Source organism: Vidua chalybeata, chromosome 1, assembly GCF_026979565.1.
Source record: "Vidua chalybeata isolate OUT-0048 chromosome 1, bVidCha1 merged haplotype, whole genome shotgun sequence".
Lineage (NCBI taxonomy): Eukaryota > Metazoa > Chordata > Aves > Passeriformes > Viduidae > Vidua > Vidua chalybeata.
Window position 1 is genome coordinate 125,742,743 of NC_071530.1, and position 19,624 is coordinate 125,762,366.

At 36.6% G+C, this 19,624-nt stretch overlaps 1 protein-coding gene across 5 annotated transcripts in view; it reads left to right on the forward strand.

Moving 5' to 3' along the window:
* Positions 1-19,624, forward strand: part of RALYL (RALY RNA binding protein like) — a 377,933-nt gene that overhangs the window by 52,007 nt on the left and 306,302 nt on the right. The window lies entirely within an intron of this gene.

Below are 19,624 nucleotides of genomic sequence, written 5' to 3' on the forward strand. Positions count from 1 at the left end.
TTGTTGAAATAATTTATTAAAATTCAGACCCAGAGAGGGAGTGTACTTTTCCTTTTATAATTATGTTCCCAGTATCACAGCATACTATAGACACCATTATAATCTGAGCTTGCATTAGGGTTATGGTTGAAAAATATTGGATTTAATGAACAGGAATTCAAAACTTGAAACTATTTGAGATTTCTTGGAAGTTGAAATGCACTCTGCAGGGAAAAAAAAAACCCACCTTTTCTGGAAATAGTTTCTTGCCATTTAACTGATCCTGTAAAATATAAAAGGAATAATACCTGAAATAACTTTCTAAGGTTTAGGACACTTAAGGTTCTGTCCTTATATTTTAGAAACAGCAGTCACGTCATTTTTTATTATTGGTTGCTAATGGTTCCAATTCCTCAGGCTCCGGGCTCTGCTGCCATAACTTTCAGAAGTATTTTGTTAAGAGAGTTAGCATAAGATATGAGGCATTGTTATCCAAGAGTAAGTCATAGTTCTGTCTTATTCTTGGAGGAAATGAATAGCAGGAAAACAAAGGAAAGGACATGAAATGGATCCTGATGGTCATTGTTTTCTAAATCCCTAAGGCTGGGTCTCAGTATGAAATGTGAGAACAGCTCAGGGCCCCTGTGGAGCTTGGCTCTGTACGGGCACCCTCTGGTGCACCCGTGTGTCAAAAGGAAGATGCACACTGGGCTACCTGCACTGAGCCATTGCACAGCCTGTCAGCTCTGGGAGCAGGACATTTGCAATTCATCCACGTGCTGAAGGTGCACAGCTTACCAAGCAGACATGGGCTAAGTGATTGAGGTGAGCTCTGTTGCGCAAAACTGTAATGTGCTGAATAAATGTTCCCTAGGCAGTGTTTGGGAAGAATTAAACAGGGCTGAATGTAGCCAAAGAGGTCATTAAGAGCAGCAGACTCTAGCCAGTACAGGACACTGGATGTTAATGATGGAGAGCTGCAGGTTTCACAGCTTCCCCTGGTTAGGTGTCTCATAGAAAGGCATGAGAGAAATCATCCAAGAGAAATGCTCCCTGTTTCATGGGCCTTCCCACTGGGAGAGATGCCAAGATAGAAGAATTTGTCTTACTATTTGTTTCTCTCCTGGGCCTCATTCAGAATTTTTGGTAGGCACTCTCTGAATTCAGGAACTGCAGCTGAGAAAAAGTACAGACACTGCATTTTATTAAATAACTTTTGACAAAAAATAATGAACTACAATTACATAATAGAATAAAATAGAATTGAATTAAATTAAATAGCATAGCATAGCTCAAGCTGGAAGGACATCAAAAGACCTTCTGATCCAAACTTTCACAGGAAAGGTGGCCTAAATATTGGCCCAGTACTGGCAGGGGATTCACACTTACCTCATCCTATCTAAGGACACTGGCCATATGTGCTTGGGAAAAATAATTTTTATGCCTATATTGCTATTGTTTGTTTTTGAGGAATTTAATTCCTCTGTCTTTTAAAACACAATTTGCTTTTGATGGAATTTCTGGGAGCCAGGGGAAGTGTGCTTTTTGGCTACATGTATATGGGGTATGTGAAAGCTGCAGGCATTTATGGTTTTCATGTTGAAACCAGATCAAATGACACTTCTTGTGTAACTGGGAAGCAGCACTCAAGGTTTGAAGACTGCTCTGAGTACAGATTCCTATATTCAGTTGCACTCATATTTAGATTACAGGTGTTCACGGACTTAATTTTTGAAAGTAGTTAGACAAAAGTAAAACTGGTAGGTAAATGCTTAAAACTATCTGATTACATTTGTAATTCCCACTTGTGTTCAATCCATTTGATTGACATACCAGGACATAAAGTTGTCCTTGGTATGTATCTGATTTCATCTGTGGGTGCTTGGATAACTGTAGTCTGACTGTACATCTGCCTTGGGGTTTTTTTTGTGTTTTACCTTAGTTTAAGAAATTGTTCTGATGTGGGGGGTCAACAGACTTTGAAGAACCAGGCTGCTTGTAAGGAGAGGTGCTCTCAAAACCCTACTACTCTACAGTTTCATTTTGAATTGTGAAATTCTAGTTTTCTTTATAATCATGCTAGGCATTTGTTGTTGATATTATCTTGTGGTAGTGTCCTACAAGCGCATTATATGTTAGCCTGGATTCTGTGACTCGAAAGTAGGTGTGCTGAAAAACCCTCTCCTTAAGCATTGGAGACTCAGACTGGCAGACCTGCTCTCAGTTTCTGTCCGGCACAGAGCGGTGAGCCAGTGCGGACCGCTGCCCACTCCCGGCGCTGTTTCTGGAGCTCCGCGGTGAACCTCCATCAACGCGATCAGCTCAGAGCTGGCCTCAGTCCCACATTGTGCGCCAATTGCGGCGTTATTTTTTTTTCTCCCCGGCCACATGCAGCTCCTGGGAGCCCAGCTGTGACGTAGCTTCCACGTGCTGCCGGGGTTTTCTGCCGCAGGTTCCCGGACATGGCTACCGTGTCCCGGGCGCGTGGGCTGGCCAGCCGCTGTTACCATGCACTAGGGATATGGCAAGGAAGTAAGGAATTTGTCCATTTACTCCATGCTGGACTGGAACGGTTTATTGGTCATGTGGCGCAATTCAATAGAAAGACGCAACTGCTCCTGACACTCACATGGGAGAAATGGCACCTGGGTGCCGGCGGGGTAGGATTTTATGGGGGGGCAGGATGAGAGGATCCACGGCCTGCCATCCAATAAAGGCGGCTGCCGTGGCAGTGACGTCGGCCACAGCGACCGACCGAGACAGGGCTGGGGCAGTCCCCGGGTCCCTGGGCTAGTGGGGATGCAGGATCAGGGTGATTGGTGGGGAACTCTCTGGCTAGGATGGGGAGTGTCTGCCGGAGTGACTGGGATAAGCTCCAATAAAACGCAGAGAGGATCGAATCACTGCGGGGAGGGGAAAACATGGGGAGTGCACAGGATTACAGAATTTGGCTATCTAACATAAATTAAAAACCCCTAATCTAAACCCAAACCCCAGGATGCAATAGGCAGATACTACTGTGCATATGCAAAAAAAAAAAAAAAAAAAAAGAAAAATGCCTGCTGATCTTTCAAGTAATATGATAATATGTTCCAGATACAGAAGGCAAGATTAACATTTAGAAAGAAATTCAACAGTATCTGAAATTAATAGAAATAAAATCTCCAGACTTTAATATTTAATGCACAGCAACATTCTCCACTGGAAATACAGCAGTGATAATGAACAGCTATAACAAATATAATTTTTTCCCCTACTGATAAACCTTTACAAGAAAGGTTGCAATCTCTCTCTGCCTCTTATTCTCTTTTGCTTTTGTAGCATGTCATGTAGTATGTATAAACTCTATTTAGAGAGATAATTTGCCACAAAATTTTTCACAATGTAAAAGGTTACTTATTCACACAAAGTCAAGCATTAAGGCAGAAAATGCCTGTTTGAATGAGATTTTTTTCTTTTCTGTGTAATGTCATATTCTCTGCAGTATAGGATGAAGTAAATGGTGTTAGAAGCAGTAAAACTCATTTCTTATTATTGCTGTAATACTGACCTTGGCATTTTGTGAAACAGCCCCCCATTGAAAATAAAGGATAAAGAAGAAGAAAGTAAATATACTCCTCAAATTAGGAAACAAATGCTTAAGAGATACTTACGAACTAGTAAAGAGGACTGCAATTTTCTGTGTTTTTCTGCCCTCTAAATGGAATTTTGAATTGTAACACTACACACAGCCACTGGGAATGTCAGACCCATAGAACTCTATACCTTGTTTCAGGCAGTAGAAATAAATTTTGATAATATTACAGCAAAAATGTTAAAACCACAAACTCTCCTATTAAATACACAAACAATTACGAGCCATATCAATATGTAAGACAACAAGAAAAATAGAAAATAATAAATTAAAATAAGCACAACAAACCCTTCACCCTACTCTAAATACAGCATTACGCAGAAAAATATGTCCAAAACTGAAACTCACTCATCTTCCAAGGAAGCACACTGTGTTTTCCTACAGCTTGTAACTCTTCAAAAGGCCTGGATGTAGTCCCATGTGGTCAGTTGTGCTAATGTCATGGGTTTATCTCAAATCACCCAGAGAACTTAGGTCAAAAACTAAAAAACAACACAGTGTAAGAATACAGAAGGGTATAGTATCTCCCTCTGTCCCCAGGAATAATTGAAGAGGTGAAAACACCAAAGGGAAACAAATGTGTAAGTCTGATGGACATCAGAAGATTAGTGCTTTTTTATAATCACATTTTCAGACTGAGGTCAAGAACTTTATTTCACCACTGGTCTAGTTGAGAAAATTATTAGCGGCTATATATTTCACATGTTTTATGTCAGCCTTCAGTACTTAACCAGCCTATTAAAGTAGAGAAATGTTTCAGTGAAGAAATCTGCAGGAAAGCAGCATATGGAGAGCAATTCAAGGAGTAGAAATTTAGCCCAAAGAAAGGCGAGTTTCACTGCATAGATTAAAATGCTCAAGTCATAATATCTGCATATAGGTTTTAATGTTATTTCCCTGAATGTAGGCATCATGCTGCCAGCAGGTTTGGAGCTATGAGGGAGCTGCACCTTTCTGGAACTGGACTGGTATACCAGAGGGATGCTCCAGGATGTCTCTGACGGTAATATATACCTATGTGTAACCCAATTAATCTTCTAGAAGTTGTCCACATAAAAAGCATTTGTCTAAACCATCATTATATGTAATGGTGGTCAGTCATTGACAAAATGTATGTCTGCTGTATGTTGATGTGAGTATATGTGTAGGCTTTGCTGTCTGTGTTTAATGGGTACTTAGACACACAGGACATAAAAAAGAACCTGTATGTATGCACCTAATTTAAGTGTCTTCATTCTTGAGATGAATCCTACCCTTTATCTATGGAGATTTATATAAAGTACTGCTTGTCTCAGAATGTGAAATTCAAGATTTCAATGACACAGATAAAAAAGGACTTAAGATTGTCCTGAATTAAGAAATCTCCACATCTAAAAGATATATTCATCAATTTAATAGAGACCTAGTGACTTGATTTTAATTCTTTTAATTGAATGTAAAACAGATAATGTTTGTGGACTTCATTTGGATTAAAAAAAACAAAGAACAAATAATTCTTCAAGTTCAACATAGTATTTAAAATATAAGTGTGAGCTCAAATCTAATGTTAAGTGACCTCTGATTTTTATTTGAGGAAAATATGTGTGCAACATTTTCTTTTTTCAGTGATAAATTTTTATGAATGACCCATTTAAATAAAAGCTTCTTGCAAGTTAAAAAAAATGGGAGAATGTAGTGGTGCTTATAAAGAATTTTGTCAGGAAATTTCTGCTGTTTAGGAAATTTACAAGAGATCCCAAACAATAGATTGGGAAGTTTAATTTCACATGAAAAGCAGAAGAATTAAGTGAACGTTTCAGAGCTGCTCATTTCAGACTCTCATTTTCCATTCCAGATATCTTGAAAACAGTCAAAGTTCTGGGCCATCTCACCCAGGTCAATGCTTCAACCCTCAGGTTAAAGGTTGAAATGACTGAATCTCGCTTAGGTCTCAACTATGCCACATATTTTTGCTCTAGTCAGTATGAAGGATAAAGCATGATCCAATATAATGAATACACCTCTACAAGAAAAAAAAAACAACTGAATTGCACCAAAAACCTTAACTTTTTTTTTTTTTTTTGAAAGGCAAAAAAAATGCCGTCAATAAGAGCAACTTGCCATAGTAACATAATTTTGCATTAATAAAATATCTTCATTGTGGATATACTTTTCCTTTCTCCCTATGGAAGCAGTTATACTTCATGAAACTATTTAATTTTCACTGGATGAAAAGGAGAGGGGCTGACATTAGCCACAAGGCAAATGGAGTAGCAGCTCTGAGTATCACCAATCAATATTTATGCCTGTGGCTTCCATAAAACGCTGGGGTGAAAACAGACAGGTTTGGGTTTTCCACTGAGCAGCAGCAGAGTGCCTGTTCTGAGGGGCTTCCTCAGCTCATCCTGTTTCCCAGGTTCCAGGCTTTGGTGCTGGAAACCAGAACTGAAAGCAAGGTTCCCCTGAAATGGGAGCTGATGTTCGAAGTGACAAAGTGGTAAAAAATTTCTGGACTCTTCCTATTTCCACTGCTCTGTCAAACCTCTAAATCATACCCAAAGGGCAACATTTGCAGCAGCAGAGCTGCTTTGTTCCCCCGACTGAATCATTGCTCATTAACCTTATCTTTAGTAACAATTATCATTTCTCATGCTGTGCAGGCCCAGTGAATCTTAGGTAACGTGGCTTCAGGCTGGGTACAGGACTTATGCACACACCCTGTGGCAGATTTATTAAGTACAAGAGGATGAATCTCAAGGGCAACTCACAAAACCTGAGCAAGTATTTTTTACAGGTTCCTTTTTAATGCTATCATTTGAATGGATCATTTTGCATATTGAGTCATAAATTTCTAAAATATTATTTCATTAAAAAAAATAAGAATGAGATAATATATGGGATTTTGGTGCCCAATTATGCAAATACAGCAGACATATTTTCTCATGTCAGTTAAAAAAATCATAAATTTGTAGGACAACATGGACATGAAAAAGCAGGATTTCACCTGTGGATACCAGGGCTACCAACTGTTATATAACTGCTTTTTCTTTGAATACTACAGTGCTTCTTGGTGCTGTAAAAAAATGACCAAGGTTTTCTAGTTGATAATTCATTCTGATTAGGTATTTTGCTTTGAAATAACTTTTATTATTGAATTTAACAGGCTGTTTTTGTTACTACCATTAACAACCAATCCCATTCTTTCCCTCTCTTATTTTTTTTTTTTAAACCCACACCACAGCAAAAGAATTTAAACGTAATATACATTTTAAAAAGTTTAAATTTATAAATATAAAATAGAAAGTTCAAAAAATATTTGTAAAAAAGATAAGCAATCACTTTCTGATAAATTCCCTGACTGGAATAGTGACACCATGTTGGCCAACATTTATAGATTTATGCAGTAACTTCTCTTTCCAGTATGTTGCAGCTGTTTAGGTGACACCAGTTTCCTGCCTAGCATTGTTAACACTGATTCCTTTAGGTCACAAATATACAAAAATGAAAAAAAATCCTCAAAATTCTTTAAAACAGTCTAATTTATATGGCAGAATAAATGCGGCTACTGAATTTGTGATAGTTTATTATATTTTAGTGTTGAAGTTTTGTGTTGTCTGGAAAAGAAATAGCAGAAACCTGTGTGACAAAATATGACTGGCAGTTACATGTTGAGGATGCTAAAATTAATTCTATGTGTATGAATTATTTCTATTCTGCAAAATATGTGAATTTGTGATAGAGAATATGTTCAACCCAATTCAAAATAAAGGATGGATTAATACAAAGATTAATGAGAGGGGTAGAAATTTCATTGTTGGCTTTTTATTCAACATAGAGTTGGTCCTGAATGTAATTACATGGATAAAGAAAATCTGCCTTTTTGAAGAAGTGATGGATTTTTAATTTTTTTTAATGACCCTGATGGGCTTATTTTGGAAATTTAATTCCTGAAGTAGGAGTTCTCTTCTACTAACAAAGAGAGCCATATTTTACCATGGAGAATTACCACCAGGTTATTTGAAGCACTGGGAATTGTTTGTAATTCTGTTATGAAATGAAAATAGTTCTGAAACTATCACTTTTAAAAAGTGTAAACACTAACTTATTAATAACCATTTTCAAGAGCTGTTCAAAGTGGACAAGAAGGTTGCATTAGAGAAGGAGAAATCCTCATGGAAAATTTTAGCCAACTCTGGCTTTTTACTCCTAGAATCTCCTCAGGATAGTAACAGAACTGTGTGAATTACAGGTAGCCCACTGGCCCTCAGGAACAGCGGAGCACAGCAGCAGAATTTATTCTGCTCCTCATCTTGACATTGCTTTTAGTATGACAGTCAGGCAAAATACATTAACCATTATTTTAGTATAGAAACGAGTAAAGAAAATTATTCTTAGATATGCACAGGGATCCTAAGAGGGATACTCAGGTAGCATGAAACTTATGTTGATAAAAGTCAGAGGTCATAATATCCCTCTGCTTACATTTCTCTATTTTTTGCAGTGGAAGTGATGAATTTTATTTATTCCTCCTCAAAACTGTTACAATTATGACTTGACTAGTAATCACAGATGACTATGAAGAGCTAAAGGATTACGTAAATACAAACTATTTTTCTTGTTATTGTGCTGTCTAATACATTGTTCTCTCATCCTCCCTGCCATTAAGCTGCCATCAAATGCAGCTGGTATTACGGCCTTAATCCATGCTTTTATAACATTAGAAGCCATAATAGTCTATCTTACTGGCTTCATAAATATACCTGGGTAGATAAATTCAAACTCTTTTTCTAATTAAAGGGAAGACAGCCATAGTTTCCCTTAAGCTTTCTGGTTGTTTGTCAGCACAGAGCTTTCATGGGGTTAACTCATAAAGTAAAATTTTTCTTAACACTGTCTTGGGAGCAGCATTAGCTCCCAAGTAAGAGTATTTTCTTTATTAACCCCCTATACCTCCCTTTATGCTCAAGATTAATCAGAATCTCCTTTCTACTGGGGCTAATAATTCCTTTTTATCTAGAGGTAAATGAAATTCAAACACGATAAATACCACAGGCAAAACAATTCAATGCTGGCTTATTTGTATGTTTATAGCCTCATACAAATGGATAGATCTGCTCAGTTTTTAATTACTTCTGTTATTAATCCTCCCTTTAGAAGCAAAAACCATTTTTGAAGAAAGAAAACAATGTTTAGCATTTCACAGAAAAAAACCCCTTCATCAATCACCTGACCTTTCTCAGCCTGCCTTGAGGTTACTTCAAAGGAAAACATCAGTGGGCAAAACTTGGAAATCTCAGATGTCTCCCAGTTTTATTCCTAATTCAAGATTTAAGGTACCTAGAAAGGTTTCTGAATTCAGCTGACCATTTTCTGTGCAAGCAAAGAGAAAACGGGGGAAAAAATGTGAAAAGCATCACAATAAATCCGCAAGACTTTTTCACCTTTTATTTTTAGGTTTCTTTTCTTTGTGGGAGAACGGGGCTTTAAGTTTGCCTCCTCCCTGTAAAAGGTAAAAACTGCATTTGATAGCAGCCAGGGAAGCCCCTAAAGGGCTTGACATGCCATGTTCTTGTGCTATGCTAGCTAAAATCACTTCTCTGATTCAGAAAAGACCTTCAGTTATCTTCTCACCTTGCTGGTAACTATTGAAACGAAGGGAGACCGTGAGGGTGGTGACCAGAGACAATAATCTTACTAACAAGGTGTGTAGAAAGAGACAGACCTTCACACTAATATGAAGACTGTTATTAGATGTAGAGTACTGCATTAAGGAGCATCACTAATTTAACCTATAGAGCATATTCCAGGCAAACTTTCATACAGTTCTCTATGTTCATATTAGTCAGCAGAAATCATGAGTCTCAGATTATTCACTTCATCAGATTAATTTAGGACTTCATATTTAAAGTAGAAGAGCAGTTATATAGATTCTTCACAAATTCATTAGAATTTCATTCTTATGCGCTGATTTCCAAACTGTCTATCCAGGCCAAAAATGTTCAATTTTATTTCTGCATGTATTTGTAAGACACAAGTTGGGGTTTTTTTTGTATGCAAGGTGATACTATTGCTACTTAAACTGTGTATCTGTTGAAATGCGGGTAATAATTAATCAGCAGCTAATATTTGTTAAGAAGTACTGTTCCTCCTTTCTTTGACCTAAAGGAATTCTCTCAGTGAATGCTGTAACTTAAAGAGCTTTTAACTGAGAAAAATCCATTAGAGCAGACTGTAGTTAAGTATACTTTTGGCAGCTAAGATGATGCACTTGATGGTTAAGGGAATCTGCAACACAAATCCCCACAGATTAATCCACAAAACTGCTGAAACAATGGAATTTCTGTCATTATGTAGCAATTTGGGCTCTGGTTCAAATGAGAGAATTCCTTTCAAAGTGTGCATACTGCACCTGTATTAAGTTGATTATATGTTAAATAATTTAGGCGCTTGCTTAAAGTTGCTTGCTCAAAGTTAGCAGTATCATGTGAAAAGTGAGAGAAGATTAGTGAGAGAAGAAGAGGACTAGGACTTTCAAGGTAAAATTAACATATAACAGAACAGTGGTAAGACAGAGCAGGAAGGGAAACTGCTGTGCCAGGGAGTGGCCCACAGGGAATTCTCCAGAATCATCTTTAATTAATGTTCCAGGCCACAACCCTTGTACAAAAGCTGAGATCTGATAGAGATTGCTAATAGCACAATGCTGTTCTTTATCATTTTAACTCAAAGGAATACATCATGAATGAAATGAATGACATAGAAGACTGGAGTAATAGAAACGGCCCAAAGTATCATAGTGTAAAAAGGAATGAATGGTTACTTAATATAATCTCTAATCATAAAGTAGGTAATAGATTACTGAGAAAAAGAGGGACCTTGGGGCAATCCCAGAAATAATATCAGACATTAATATTTTGCAGCTATGGAAAAGACAAGTATATAACCAGAAATTATCAGATATGTTTTCAACAGAGCGAGGGTATAACTACACAGACCAGCAAAGCCTCCTATTAAAGAAAATAGCTTTGCTTAGGAAATATGATTTCAAATGGGAATAAGGGCAGAGAAGGGCTGCAAAACTGATTATAGAGACACAGAACCTATGATACCCAGTGAGTGTGAAAGGCATTGTTTCATTCAGCCAAACATAGTGGAGGCTGTGAAGGGAGAGAAGTGCTCTGTATCATTAGAAGGCTATATGTAAACTCTAAGGAAAGAAAAAAAAAAAAAAAAAAAGGAAACAAAACCATATATATTGTCTGGGCAATACAAGTACATTTAAAATGGCACAGAATAATTTCTGATGGGAATTTGGATACTGGATCATCAAAGCATTGAGTTTCAGGAAATACTCACAGAAGAGATGGAAGAAAAAAACAAACCTAACTTCTCCCACAGTGCTACAGCTGACACCTGCAAGGGATGGCACTTGTTTTCTCTTGTGACCAGCAGGAAGTTGGGTGTACTTTGGGGGATAGACATTTTCATCTCAATGTGAGGACAAATAGGTGGGGACTTGATCAACAGGTGAAAAAATTAATTATAGTACATATCACTTGAGCTAGTTTCTTGTATGTTTTAATAAGGATTAAGAAGAAATTTCTGTGGAGATCAATCAGGTTAAGACTTCAAATGTCTTATTTGCTTTCCTCCTGGTGTCAAACATGAGATATTTTCATTAAGTTTTGCAAATTGGAGATACTGCACTGTAGCAAAAGTGAAAGATGGTCACAGGCCTATTAACCAAATATGGCAAGATGATCCTGGCATGGCCAGACTAATATCTGAAAATGTCTGTAAATTTAAGGCAGTCTCTACAAAAGAAAATAGTCCATTAAGGCTTCAATGCCTACTACAGAAAAACAAGCCTCTAAAGTTGTTCCTTTCTACACACTTTTAACTGGGAAATTTACTTCTCTGTGACAGTTTATTTCCTCAGACATAAAAGTCAATGTCAAAAAATGCCATTTGAAATTTTTAAGAGTCCATTATAACTGCCTTTTAAGTTTCCTTGATTAGCACAGAAAATATGGAACAGCTATTAAACTGCTGTTCCCCTAATAAACATTAATTATAAGACAGCAGGTGATTAATCACTGATAATGAGCTATAGATGACTTTTAATGGTCAGCTAATAGTGTCATGGGCCTTTAATGCTGAAAATAATTAAAATTAATATCAGATTGTATGGTGAATACACATGCTAAAATGTGCTTACAGTTCAAAAAGCAGACAACCAAATATGGAAGGAATATCTTTCCCTGTGACCGTGACACTTTCGATCTCAGTGCTCTAGGCACGTGCAGGAGGGGAAATATTAATTATTGGTTTAAGGACTGCTTTAGACAGAGCTTGGATTTGGATTGTAATTTACAGCTATTGTTTTTCCCACTGCAGGTGAAAGTCCTAACCAGCATTTTGCAATTTTTCTCCTTTGTTGTTGTTCCTGACACAAGAAATCTTGAATTATAGCATGGAGAGTGAATCCATAATGACAAAGGAATCTTTTCCATCACTTTTCCACTTCTGGAACAACCTATAGATTATTACTAAGGCACTCCCATGAAACTAGAGATGTGACTTGCAGTCTCTCCCCGGTTGCAAAGAAAATGTAATCCTGGCCTTTCATTCCTGGATGGCTACAAGCGATGCTGCTCTGTAAGGTTCAGTCTTTAGGGGGGGAAGAGCAGTTCTTTACCTAAAAGAGAGTTACAGCCCTGAAAGGAGATCCAAAACCATCAACATTTTGAACCTTAATATTGTTCAGAATAAAACAATATGCTTGTTCTCACTTCCTATCCCATTGGGTCATGTGAACACCTTGGCATTCACTTGCCTTCCTGCTGGGAACTAAACTCTCCCATTGTACTTCTGGAAAGTTCTCTCTAGCCCGAGAGGTGCTCAGCACAGATTGCTTTGCTTTTTTAGGGCTAATTTTTTCTCCCAGGACAGGTCTAAGCTTTGTGTTCAAACAGGTTTTATACACACTGAATAGTTCCTTCAATATGTTGTATCCCATACTGTGTTTGGCATTGTTGGGAAAGTGTTAGTTTGCCATGTCAGGAAGTGTATGAATGATCATGCAGCACAGGCAAATATAGGATGGTGCTTGAGCCCATGTCCTGCCTCTCTTCACTTTCTATTGCAGTTAAATCTTTGGTACCTAATTTAAGTCATTGCAGATTATGGAATCAGGATCTATGTATTAGGGTTTACCAGGACGGTAGCAAAACATTTTATTTTTAAGGAGCCTTTTCCCCATTCATGGACAAATTAAGAATTCTGGTGTTACAGCCATATAGAAGATCTGATTGTTATAAAATTCAAAAGAATTTGAGGAATCAAATTTTATAAATTTTTGGTTTTTTTTTTTTTTTTTTTTTTTTTGGTTTTTTTTTTTTTTTTAGTTTTATTTTTGGGGTGTTTTTTTTTGGTATGTAAAAGCCAACAGTGAGTACTGGGTTTAAATGTCAAAAGAAAAATAATCAGTTCACCAAGGTGGGAACAGATGTGAATTCAATGTCAAAATAGTCAAAATGTCAAAACCAAGTCTTGGTTTTGCAACAATTTTCATACTTTACACTATCCTTTTCTATTTTTTCAGTACCTGTCAATATACCATGTTATATTGCCATGTATTAAATCCTGATCAGTCAATCATTTACACAGGTGAACAGCTTTACAAATGTCACCAGGCAAAATTAAGCAAATTTATCTGCCCATGTGAGTAGTTGCTTTTGTTGGCAAGCTTTTCTGAGAGCTCATGTGAGATTGTAAGGTCTTGGCATGTGATACAGCTATCATGAATCTTTGAGTTTTATTCTAAATTTCCACCAGGGTTATTCCATCCACATCACTGGTGGAGATAATTTCACTCTTTGCTTTTTGAATTAGCAAATATTACTTCGTTCAAGGACATATGGGAAATTTGAAATTTTCAGGAAAATTTATGACCATTCATATGGACTTACGGAAGACAGAAGCCCAACTTTCTGTTTGTAATCATTAAACAGCAGAAAACAGTTTTTTGAAGAGTTGCACTGTCAAACATCCATTGGGCTGGCCAAATTCCAGTGTGGAAAATTACATTCTGCTTACTGACAATTGCCTTTTCTATTTCAAACATCAAGGCCTGTTTTTTACCTGCTCTCCTAGTTATTAGACTTGTGGCTAACCTGGAACATGTTGCTAAATCCATCACCTGCTTATCTACCTTGCTGAATTGTCACCCTGATCATTTATTAAATCTGTTAAGGAAGTGTGCTGGTTTTAATCAGTGTGATGGCAATTTGACATCTGTATAAAATACAGGAAAGTATTACAAATAAGATCCAGTCCAGAACTTCAAAAGCTAATCATTCAGGAAATTGACACTCTAGTTTCTTGTGTTAATTAGTCCTCTGTCTCAATGCACATTACTTGTATGCTGTGAAACATATTTAAACAAAATCAGAGGACTCTCTTCCATTGAACAGTTGAGTACTTGCATAGTTTTAGTCACGTGCAAAACCTAATCAGCTCTGAGCTGCAGATATACAAATTGCATTTTTTATTTATAAAGGGGAAGGAAGCTTAAATTACTTGATTGGTCTTCTGCCAACACTGAAGCTGGAGAAGATTTAAAATAATGTTGAATCCTTTCACAAATACCTTAATTGCAAAGGCAAGTGATTAGAGCATCCTTAACTCTTTTTAAAGACAGTAATGTTGAAACAGAACCTAAGTCTTATCAAGTAATAAGGTGGATGTCAGTGGAAAAGATAATGTGTATGTGCAAGATGATACTGTAATCAGCAATCCCAGAGCTCAAGAAGCAGCAGCTACAGTGGCTCATGAAAGCACTGTGGGATCCTGCAGGAGAAATGGCAAAGTACAGCAAGATCATTGCCTTTTTAGTAATAGGGCTGCAATTAGGACAGGATTGCTTTTTCCTTGTTTTGCCCTGTAATTACACATAACAGCCTTGATAAGATTAAGTGCTGTGATAAATTCTGCATTTTTGCTTAGCTGAAAATAGGAACTGTATGTGTTTTTAGATAACCAGATAATTTAAAATCTCATCATCAAGCTCATTTGTCAGGACTTATTCAAAGATTGAAATCAGTCAGATTCTGTTTCATGTTCAGGCATATCAATTTTGCAACGGAAAGAGATATAATGCTTCCATAGCAACACTTTAAATACTTCAAGTCCATGCCTTGAGAGCTACTGACATTAGTTTAACATGAATTCTCAACTATTTGTATGAAAAAAAGGTTGCTTCATATATATATATGTGCGTGTGTGTATGTGTGTGTGTGTGTACCTGTATAAACATACAAGTATATCTGGTATTTCTTATTGATTAAGTGGAACTTACTCTATATACCAGTGAAGCTAAAGACAACCCCCTCCCTCATCTCACATATTGTACAAAATCTATTAATAGATGGACATTTAATGGCTGCACAAGGGTATCTTAATGAACCTTAGGATGGTATAGCTTTCCTTGTAATTGCTGACAACTATGTTGCTTTACATTGAAGATCATGCATGCTTATCAGAGATGCCATTGACTTTTACTTGTTCTGTTTATTGATTACTTAATTACTTTCCAAGATAGCTAATCAGGGACAAATTCAAGTGTTTAAGCATCTCTTGCTGTGTCTCACTTTGAGTACAAAATGGTGGAGCATCTGTTACTTGGAGAAATAAATTAACCCCACTGAACTGAACTAGTTTAAATCATGATAGAGGGTACAAAGTTGGTACAAAAATATGAAAGTAATTGGGGGGAAGCTGGTATGCTGTCCCATTCTCCAAAAACTTATGAGAAAGAAGGCTTTATCGGCTTCCCAAATGATAATGCGAAGATCATTTTTCCTTTTTCTTCCACACAGTTGTTTACCAAATGTAGCCTTTAACAGTCAGGATAAGAAGCTTTTTGCTCACAACAACAACCTCTAGAGATTTCTCTGTCACAGAAATAAAATCAAGCAAATGTCAACATTCTTAGTAGCAAACACTGTACATCACAGTTGAAACTGTCTATAATTGACTGTGGAGGGTGGTATTTGTCTCAAAAATTTAAACACTGAGCTTAAGCTCACACAGTATTTTGTTTTGACAAACCCAAAATTATTTCTCTGTAATTTGCTCTTTTATGTGGTATTGAGTGTCTATCTTGAATAAAATTTCAGATAATATTCAAACTAAAAAAATTCATATTTTTTAACTTAAAAACTTGACGTTAAATGTGTAGGTTTTCTGAGAGACTGTGTTCCTTAGTTAATTGTTCAGCATACTTGATGCAAATTCATGTTATTTGGGCTTATTGAATCTGCTTTATAAAGCAAAGGGTTTGGTGTAAAACAACTATTTTTCTCAGGTTTTAATGAGGTATTTGATGTTAATACAAGAAAGAACAGCTACAGCTACATAACTTTTAATGCAGAATTCATCACAGAATCAAAGAATCATAGAATAGTTTGGGTTGGAAGAGGACCTTGAAGATCATCTATTTCCAACCTCCCTGCTACAGACAGGGACAGCTCCCACTAGACCAGGTTGCTCAGAGCCCCATCCAATCTGGTCTTGAATTCATGTCTTCCTGTGGCCTCTGACAATTTTACCAGGTGTTCAATGTACTTTTTACAATTATTTTTGAAAGATGATCAGAAAAGCACAGCACATTAGCAGGGATCTGTCCAAGTTTAACACACGTTTTTTAGCCCTTTTCCCAATATAGACTGAAGAGTCCAGTACTCAGGAGTATGTCTATTATCTGAGAAACTGCTCTGCTATGGTACCCACAGCTGTTTAATATGAGAACAGAGCAGCAGTGCTCAAGGCTCCTATTGTATCTTGCAGGAAAGAGAGACGATAAGATTTGCTTGGCAATCAATCTCGCACTTAAACTCAAAGGACAATAAACCAAAACAGAACTCTAATAGAAGCCAGTGGAGGGGATAAGCGAAAGAAAATAGAAGAAAGTAATTTTTCTGAAAGTCTTTACAAAAAATAATTTGGCACAAGTGAGACTTTGAAATAAGGAATATTCTAACTGTTGCAATAAAATCTATATATATCACATTTATTCTCAACAAATGTGCCAGACTATGTTTAACTTACACAGATATATGATTTCTTTTTTTTTTCTAATGCAGCCTGCAAGCTCATCTATATGTTATTTAGTAATAATGGATTGCTACTAAAATATTGATTCCTATGTTAATCACTATTCCAAAAAATAACAAACTTGGAAGAAAGCATGCCTCAATCTAGTGCTTGAAATAGGCTCTGCCTTCTAATTACCACTCACTAGTATTTTGCTTAATATTCTGAAATCAGAATATATCAATAGAATTCATGATTTTGAAACTCCTTAAGTTGAATAATGATTTTTTTTTTTGATGAGTCTGACTTTTCCTGGACTATTTTTGCTGCTGAAACCAGTAAGTAAGTTAATTCAGACTTTGTATTTGCATGAAAATAATTTAATTTTTTTTATAGTAATCTTATTAAAATACATAACCAGGATAGATAACTCCTATATATGGTTAATTTTATAATTTAACAAATCTAGGGGTTATTTTATTATTTGAAATCAAATTTCATATGAGAAACTTATTAGACTAAATTCAGCAGCTCTTCGAATAAAAATGTTTGGCCATTTTTATTTACCTACAGCAACAAAAATGAAATCAAGGTGCTTCCAGTGATAACCTCTAGTGGCTTGATGTCTTCATCTTCTCCTTCTTTAAAATGAACAGGCATAATAATTTAATAAATATTGAACTTTAATTCAAATAAATATAACTGAATGTGGAATGTGGAGCAAAAGCAATTCAGTAAATACAACCGTTACACTGTTTTTTTTACCTGATTTCTTTTCATATCAAAAAATCATTATCCTATAACTAGAAGAAGAGGAAGATATTCTTAAAATCGTATCCTTGAATAAACAGAAAATGAAGCATCTCCAGAAAAAAAGCAAAATATGTGTTGATTTTTCAACACAGTAATCTACTAAAGATTTTTGTTGATAAAACACAGAGAACACAGAAGCGTGACGGCATTGAAGTCTGGCAGAGAAAAAGAAATAATGTGGAAACTTAAGAATAGCTACTAATAGAATCAGAAAATTGGAAGAATGCAAGATTTGTTTGTTAATATTTGTGTGACTTGCATAACCAGGTCTTGCAGTAATTTGAGGGCTTATAATACAATAGTCAGTGCAGGGTCATTATAATCCTCTTGCAAACCCTAACTATAGACAAAAAGAGTAAAAATTACGTGTGGCAATCATTTGTTCTCCCAAGTATACAGTGCATATGAAGCATTATTTACTGCCAACACCAAGAGATTTCACAACATAGTAAGAGACTACATATTATCACAAGGCTGTCCAAAAACCATTGGGTCTAAAAGATGAATTTAATAAGTCTACTTGTAGTAAACTCAGGTTCCAGCTCTGAATAAAGCAAACCTAGAGACAAGGGGAGCTTCAAAAAATTCAAACTAGTAACTGGGAGGTAGATGAACATTTCATCATTTTATTGCTATGGCTCAACAGCTATTTTCCAGAAAGACACCTATCATAATGTCATGAACATAAAAGTTGGTTTCTGTATGAGTGGAATGAGAAAAATGAAAACTGTTCATAGATTCTAAAAGGTTTTAGTGATCAGCATTTAATGCCATTCCATACTTGCCAGATGAGAGGCAAGATGCTGGAAAGAAAATGAAAAAGAAAAATCTCATTCCCTTCTTCAGTCTGCTTAACAAGCAATGCAGGGTCAGCAGAATTAGTGCCAGTGTACAGGTGGTCCTGAGGCTGTTCCAGTCCAACTTGAGGGTTGCTCAGCAGCTGCTGCTCAGAGGATTCCACAGCACACCACTGATGCTGCTTAAACAGCATTAACTTTAGCCCCATTAACATGCATTGAGCTGTGCTAAAAATATGATGTTGCAGAGAAAAACTGATTTTTGGCTGTTAAAGCCCTTTCCTCCTTTATGCTGAGAAAGCTCAGCTGAATACCCATGGAGATGCTTCTGAGGTCTATTAAGAAGAAACAGCATGGAGCTTGCAGTCGCATCAAAGATACTCTATCAGATCAGTGCTACATGACAAATTACCACAGTCTTAAATGGTGAGGAAAAAACAGTGTGAGTAAGGGAGGCTGATATAATTAATGTTTCCACTTTAATAGGTATCATTTGGAGAATTTTAGTTTCACAGTAGGTAAGTAGCTTAAAGAAATATTTCTATTGGGTATTGTATTTTAGTGTTGACTCAAAGACAGTTGTTTGATAAATCAAGTTCCAGCTTGATAATAATAATGATATTCAAATGTATAAATACGCCACATCTGATCTTTCTTACTTGTCAGAGAACTCTTTTTCTATGTGTTATACTCACTGGCTTTTGAAAAGCTTGTTGGTTTCTGTGGAGTCCAACTAACGTGAGCTTCTTGATAGTATGTTAGGGTTTGGGGAGTTTGGGGTTTGGTTTAGGGTTTTTTTTTGGTTTGGTTTGGTTTGATTTGATTTGTTTTGGGTGGGAGTTTTGGGTTTTTTGGGGGTTGTTTTGTTTTGTGCAAGCAGGAACATAGGAACAATCAGTATAAAGTTAAAAAATGTTCCTTTGTTAATCTCTGTTTATGAAAATGCACACCTGTCATGCTGCAGGCACTTCTGTCTGTGATTCTTTCAAAGAAATCCTCCCATTCATGCTACCTGTATGACAGGGGGCATGCTCCAGTCATACCAGACTCTTCTAAGAGACAAGACAAGAGCAATGGGCACAAGCTGAGAAATGAGGGATTCCATCTGAACACAAGAAAAAAACTATTTTGCTGTGAAGGTGTTTAAACATAGTCACGGTTTGTACAGAGGGGTTATGGAGTTTCCTTGGAGATATTCAAAAGCCATCTGGACATGGACCTGGGCAAATTATCTAGCTGACACTGTATGAGCAGGAGGGGTGTACTGGATGATATCAAGAAGTCCCTTCCAACCACAAAAACTTTGTGGTTGGATCTCTAACTCCAT